Consider the following 8087-nt stretch of genomic DNA (forward strand, 5'->3'; position numbering starts at 1 on the left):
ACTCCTTTAGACCGCACCAAGGGCCACCTGCCTAATATGGCAAAGGCAAGCCTAGCCATGTGAGTCTTCTTCTACACCTTCTAGATCCAGTATATACAGCTGTATCCGTGTCCAGCAGCACCACTCCCCTATTCATAAAGCACAACTGGCTACTCCAAATGCATCACAGTCCTTTTTTTCTGATTTATGAACCACATTTTTTGCAGTTGCACTAACCAACCTTTGCCAGGGTCCCTCTAAGCCTGCAGCAGCCCCAAAATACATGACAGCTTTTCCAGGTGGAGCTCTTCTTTCCATTCACCCAGAGTAACTGCAGTACACATGCACACACACATGCATCCATATAAACTAGGGCAACCTGAATTCATAAAAGCAGGCAAGCTGTTGGTGGTTTTGTCTGTTTTTAGCACTGCTGCACAGATGAAGTGGGGAAAATCAACACAGGCTAGCCATGTAGCTTCCTGCTCTCCAAACACAAAGCCGTATTCACCATTGCTGAGATGTTCATTTCCAATCTCTGGTTCTACAAGAATCTGACACCCGTTGTAAGGCAACACCTCTTGATATAAATTAGCTTTTTACAAGTCTCAAAAGAGGAGATGCCACGTAAGCTATAGTGTTGAGTGCTGCTTCATAAACTGGCCTAAATTTAAGTTTCTTTATTTACAGTTAGAGCACCAGTGCACTTCAAAGCACTGGTCAGATTGTACCTAGGAAATGAAAGGTGAAAGACCTGACCTTTAAAAATGTGACCTCTTTGCCTAATGAAGGTAGAGCCACCTCTCCTTCCTCTGTCCTATGAAGGTCCACCTTCACCCTCCAGGCTTTGCAGCATCGTCACCTTCAGTTTTGCCCAGGAGAAAGAAACATACTTCTCTCTGGAGACTATCGGTATTTTTTGATCATAGACACTGACAGTGGGTAATCAGTTAGGTCAGCAGTTACGTATATAGCTGGAAATTAGCTGAGAAAATGATGGAGAAAGGTTCCCTCAAATATGTGTGCCGAAGCAGATGATCCCGCTCAGCCAGGCTTGCATCCCTTTCCTTTGTTTATCAGCAAACATTTGGATTGCCACTGTTTGTTTGCAGGGGTATTTGGAGAGGCACCGTAGTTCATCAGTGCTTGTACACAGACAAACACATGCTGGAATTAGTACCAGCCCGGTTTAACCCTCACCGTGTGGGCAGGTTTGGGAGAACGTGAGGAAGTGCGAGGAGACCAGGGAACAAAGCAGCCAACGCTTTTAGTCCAGACACACATGACTGATGGCTGGCGGTGGTGAAGAAGAGGAGGAATCCTTGAGATGTGGTGAAGTGATCCACCAGAGATGAGGTGTTTGTGGTCCAGCCCTGGAGCACAGAATGCGGGGTCTGAGCAGGAGCTGGGCAGAAGGGTACAGATAAGACAAACTCCTTACGTGTGCAGCCCTGCTCTAGCTCTGACCTTAAAGATAACAGAAATGGGCTTGTTTGGGTGGAAGAGGGAGAAACTGATAACCATTTAGTACATGGTTCAAAATCCAACAGTTCACTGAATGAAACGGACAGCTACCAGATCTGCTGTCCAGATGTAAGCGTGGAAAGAGAATTGGGCATCTTGTCAAGATTTCTGCTGGAGCTGAGCAAACTAATACATCATTCACAAACTCTTCAATCCTTATTACCCTCCTTACTATGTTGAGTCAAGGTCCTCTGTGTTCCTGGAGTTGAGTTCTTCTTTTAACTGAGACGTTTTATCTGAAGAGCAGCTCTCCAATTTAGGGGCAGGCAATAAATTAATAAAACGATCGGTATAAATCATCACTCGTGATTTGGAATAGCTCTGCAATCATTTGAATCTGTAAAGCTCAGCTAATGTTTCTAATGTAATGTTCTGCCATGGGATTTAATTTACCTTGTACAAGCCATCGAGTAATCTAAGCACAGATGTAGAACCAACTAATATCTATTAAACCAGTGTGTCCAGATCCAATGGGGTGGATTTGTCCATCGCTAGATATTATGGCAACACTGTACAGATGATTTTGGACACATAGCCTCAGCTCTAAACTCCATTTAATTACATGTTTGCTGTTCTCTTATGGTATTTGTTTTCCATTGAGCCACATGCATCATGAGGTCTCACATGAGTTTTCTGCTCACAAACAACTAATTTACATTAAGCAGTTTCCTTAGCCATCTGTCTGTTATGCCATTTTCTGGACACAGCGCTAGACCAAGGACTGGCCCTTTTTCCCTGGATTTGGACTGGCTGGTCATCACTCAGAGAGCTTATGACTGATGTATAAGAAAGGATACCACTGAGGTCACAAAAATCATGGTAGGATGTAGCCACAATTACCATATATTCAGTTATTATAAGCAAATTGTCCACGACATTTACAACACACCTCCATGTACTGTCCTTTGTGTGTATTAGAGATGATATTGGACTTAGCAGTATCATGGTTGGTAGTTACTCTAGGCAGTATTCTCTGTCTGGTAAGCTCTTAGTGTTTTTCTCAGCAGTCGTCATGGTGGATTTGGATTACTGCGATATCTCTCCTGGTGTCCTGGTTTCAGCTGGGACAGAGCTGACTTTCTTACTAGCAGCTGGTATAGCGCTGTGTTTTGGATTTGGGATGAAAATACTGTCGGTAAAACACTGATGGTTTTGGTTGTGGCTAGGCAGTCAAGGCCTTTTCTGCTCCTCACACCACCTCACCAGCAAGTACACTGGGGTGGGCACAAAAAGTTGGGAGGAGACACAGCCGGGACAGGTGACCCCAACTGACCAAAAGGATATTCCATACCATGTGACGTCATGCTCGGTATATAAATCTGGGGGAAGAAGAAAGAAAGGTAGGATCTTCGGAGTGATGGCGTTTTGTCTTCCCAAGTCATCATTAGGCGTGCCTTCCTGGAGATGGCTGACCATCTGCCTCACGATGGTCAGTAATGAACGAATTCCTTGTTTTGCTTTGCTTGTGTGCGGTTTTTGCTCTACCTATTAAACTGTCTTTATCTCAACCCACGAGCTTTCTCACTTTTACTCTTCTGATTCTCTCCCCCATCCCACCAGGGGAGAGTGAGCAAGTGGCTCCTTGTCCTAGTTGCTGGCTGGGGTTAAACCACGACACCTGGTCATATGGGTCTCTGACTATAAAACTGGTTAAAAATGGCTTGAGCCCAAAGTAACTTGACATAAAAATGTTCTTTCAGTCAAAACCAATGGGAAAGCACACACTGGTTAAAGAGAAGAATGTAAGTGGAATTGAAAAGCAAAGGCTAAGAGGGGAGGGTATTCAGCCAAGACCTGACACCTTCTGTTCCCGATCTGTGTTTTTCTTCACCGTCTTTCTCCAGATAGGAAAAAGTTATATGCTTTTTGCTGTATCACCTGCCTGTTACCCTGGGAGATAAAATTCTTCAATAAAAAAATGAAATGCAAGGCTGTATGCTTTCAGAACTAAGCCTCGTTATTTAAATTCAAACTCCTCTCATCTTCAGGAAAAATAGCATGCAGTATTTCATCTACAGACTTATTCCCGTGTTTTGAATTAATATTAAACATGAACAACTACTTTCCTGGAAGAAAAGAGTGAACATCAGTGTTGCAGAACCAACTCCCAGATGTGTACAGGTTGCGGAAGAGCCCATCAGCATTTCCCTTCCTTATTTTACTGTGCCTAACTAGAGGAAACTCCCAAGTGCTCAGATCAGCCTGGCACTGTATGGCCCTAAACTTGCCTTGTCATCTACCTTCCAGATTTAATTCCTTTCTGCCCTCCCTCTACGGCACTTTAGAATAAAACAGAGCTAAATAACTTATTTTTAATAAGTGTTGATTACCAAATGCCCTGGTCCCGTCCTGCTTAGATTGTGTGAATAGCCTACTGCTAGACTGTTCTGAACTTGACCCTCATTCTGCATCCAAATTAAATGATACAGCCATTCATCAGCTTGATTTTGGCAGTGTTATACATGCCCTCTGAAACATTATTTTTGGCAGGCTCTCAAAGCTCAAGTGACTTACAGCATACAAATCTCACTGACTTGCTGCACGGTGTCCTTCGTGATCCTTGATCAGCACGAGCTCAAGACCTTGGCTGACTAGCCTAAAAGCCAAAATAGTGCGTTTGACAATGCAAGTCTGAATAACAAATAATATGCAACCTCGGTGATAAATACCGGTATGTGCATCAGTTGCTCTGTGACTGCTTTTCTCAGCCTCTGTGCAGCTGGAAGAAAGAGCCCAAGTGGGACCTGCAGCTGGTCCCTAAGTGAAGCAAATGCTGCTCTAAGTTGACTTGTGCCACCAAGAGCTGTCTGGAGACGGTAACTACAAAGAGCAGGCCCTTGAATCAGTGTCTTTTTGGTTACAGAAGAAGTAATTATGACTCTGCATATTTTTGTAAGCTTTGGAAAGTTTTAAAAGCATTTGTATTCTTTTTGATTGCCTATAGTTGAATGTTAGTTAGCCCTGGGTTACCATTAGGGAAACGGCAGAACAGAACAGGGCAGGGGCTGCCCCTGCCACTCAAATTTAGTACTTGAGGACCAGTTCCCAGGCTTTTTCTAAGATCACTGGATCTCATCTCTTTAAGTTTTCAAAGCCTCCACAGAAAAGTGCAAGGTGCCCTGGGATCCTTGTACGCAATGCGTGAGTGTCCCTGCAGCAGTTCTTTGGAAACGCAGCAGGAAGTATTCAATTGCTGCAGTGCTTTATGTCATCCATCAGCTAAATATCTATAGGCAAAGGCACCTAGCCCACCCATAACTGCAGAAGTGTTGCAGGGATCTGCTCAAGTCCACTAAGGCATAATCGACACCACTGCACCCCAACCACCCTTCTTCAGAAACCCCTGCAGGAAAAAAGCCTGGAGGAGCTACCTGGACCCTGGCACCATCCTCCACTCCCTCAGGGGGAAACCTCAGAGACCAGAAGTGATTCAGCAGAAGATGATGCAGCACAGAACTGATTTGCTTGGCAGCCACCCCACTGCAGGTCCGCTAACGCTGTTGTACAACACCTTTCACTGATAATGAGTAAAGCCAAAGCCCTTGCCTGTCATGGAAGAGAGATACTAAACGTGATGCAGTTTAGCGTTGTTTTCTGAAGATACCACTCTAATCCGGCAAGTAGGAGTCATCCTTCATAACAGTAACCCACACCTCCGTTCTTTCAGTCATGCTACCCAGAGTCTTCGTATTTCTCATGGTCTGGGAGCTGGGTCCAGCCCTCGCCAGAGCAGGTCTTTGTGCCCCTTTAATGAAAGAGGAGACAAGCACTCAGACGACAAGCCTGATTCTTCAGTCAGTCGTGCATATTTCATGCCACTAAATAACTGTAGTGAACTCTGTGCTGTAAGCCAGAAAAAGCTATTTTGTGATGATCAGACTCTGTAAAATGTATCCAGAAATTAAACAAGTAAACCAGCTCTGGCCTACAAAGGTGATTTATATCCTGTTAAGCAGAAAAAAACAGGCACAAGAGACATCTGGAAGTGAAAATTAACTAAAACCAGACTAATGACATAAACAAGAGAGAAATACAGCATCCAGATCTGTGTAGCTGAGCCTGATGGATATTACAAGCTAGATTGCTAGGGATTTTTATTTTTGAAAGAACACAACAAATCAGGGAGGAAGTTTTCCATTTAAAGCCATAACTACTCAATTCAGAGATTTGTGGGGGCATAAAAGACACAAGCACAGAGGAAAAAATTGGCTGCCAACAGCTCTAGATGCTTGTTGGGCCCAGAACTAATTGAAAAACAATAACCATTATTTGAGAATAATTTTTGTTGCCAAAATTCACAACTAATATTATTTACAATCTGCTGTATGACCACCTGCAGATCTAACTGAATTTAAAAAATGCATACTCACATATAAGCACATAAACAGTCATGAACATCTATCTGAAAAAAATTAGCGTAGAATATGCATTTAAAAAATGCCAGTTAAGCAAGCAAACCCTCCCCCTGTTCTAATACTGTCTTGCACCGAGAGCATTTGCTCCTGGTAATGAGGGAATTTCTGGGTTTGGTGCGTTTCCTTTAAATATGTGAGAAAGGCTGCACGGGCTTCTAGCTGAAGAAAATCTGGCCACGGTTTTCACCTCATCGCTGACCTTGAAACCACTTTACTATTCTCTTGCATATCTAGCTATGAAATCTTCATCCAAACTGCAGTGGGCTCTGCCATCTGTTTGATTCCCCTGCAGATCTGGGCAGAGCAGTTTTATGATCTGCTTTCATGTCTACAGCAGAGAGTATTTTTATAAAGGTGACAAATGCTACTGCTTAAAAAAATGGGGGGATGTTGGTTAATTTTTTATTTTCAATGTTGGCTAAAATATCTTTACGGAGCCTTTATTTTCTCATATTACCCCAAAACCCCACCAAATGAAACATTTGCCAAAATAAGGCAAGCTAAGCAAAGCAGAAATGATCGGGGTTTGGATTATATACCATTATATCTTATGCACCAACAATACTGCTTGCCAAATTCAGAATCCACAACATTTCTAAGCACAAAAGTAATTTTCAAATCCCAGACTAGTTTTGCAGTGCTGACAGATTAAAATGCTCTCTTTCTTTACTTAGAAGTTGACCCAATTTGACAGAAAAAACTTCAGGAGAGAGTATATGTAGAACTCTGTGTTTTATTTGATACTACTTTACCGACCACAGCAAGGCTCTGAATGTCAGTGGTGTTATCCAGGCGCTAAAAAAGGAATCCTGCATCAAAACATGTCCCTGAAAGGTGTACCTGGTTCTCTCATTCCTGCATGGAAATGGTGAAGTTCTTTCCCCATGGTACCACCTCCATGGTGCACCCTCCGTGCGTCCTTTGTGTCCTACTCCTGCACAGGAATAATATCCTGTCAGTAATTCATGAGTATTGTAGAGGCCCTTGCTGTGCTTCTGAAGTCACCGGAACCTAGTAAAGAAACAGTACATGATTTAGTTTGGCTTCATGTGACTTGTGCAGTCCATGTGGCTCCTTCACTTACACACATTGTGCAACTGCCATGTGACAACCTCCCCAAAGGTTGCTTGTGGGGTAAAGGATGCCTCACGTGTCTGCAGGCTGGGCTGGGACTCAGAGAGAACTGGAAAATGCAAGCTGGAAGGAAAACAAGGAAATTGCCTCCCTGAAATGGAAAAAGAGAAGAGATAGTCTTGCTTCATTTTGTAAAGCCGGTAGGTTCTCAGGCACCAAAGTGCTGAATAAGAGACTGGCTGAGTTCTTCCCCATGGGGGACATTCACATGAGTGTCGCTGGGATGCCTGCAGTGACTCCCATAGACCTATGGCACACTTTGCTTCCCTCATCCATGAAGCCAGCACGATGTCAGGAAGACATGGGATGTTCTGGTGCTGATCTGCAACTCTTGAGCCCCAGGTCAGAAGCCCCTGGAGAAGCTGGACATTGTAGGGAGGTCTTCAGAGATCATTTCTACAGTGTGATGTAGTGTTGATATTTATGCAGCCCCTTTTTTATGTTTCCTTTTGCCATGTGAGGTTGAGCACTGAATATAAATGCCTTTTACATCATTAAAAATTCTTTCAAATGGATCAATAAACCCTTATCTCAGTTACTAATACAGTTGTATTTCTGTTGGTTGCCAGTAAAAAAAAGAAATACTAACAAATATATACAATTCAGGACAAACATGGAGAAGAACCATACATTTCAAAGGCAATCAGCCATTACAAAACATTATCAGTCTCAGCTATATGTGTTAAAAGAGAAAAGCCCTAGTTGATTCTGTGTTAATTAAAAAATCTGCATATCTGCAGTCTAAGTCTGGTTCCAGCAGACCCGGTGTGAAGGGCCAGCGACGCAGGCAACCTTTGTGCCTTATGCGTCAGTGACGGCGGCACCGGGGCTTTCCTGCCGTGCTCTGTGCTGGGGACAATGGCACACGTACAGGACCTGATCCCTTTGCCCTGATGCTTGCTGCTGATACTGCTGTTGGTTTCACCTGCACAGTGGGCTGAGCAGGCAGCCAACACAGCAAGGGCCTAGGAGAGACTGTAACGCAAAGTCAGGTGTATGTGATGGTGCCCAAAAGTGATAAAAGAGAGGGGAAGA

This window comes from Chroicocephalus ridibundus, chromosome 1 (genome assembly GCF_963924245.1).
Source record: "Chroicocephalus ridibundus chromosome 1, bChrRid1.1, whole genome shotgun sequence".
Taxonomy (NCBI): Eukaryota; Metazoa; Chordata; class Aves; order Charadriiformes; family Laridae; genus Chroicocephalus; species Chroicocephalus ridibundus.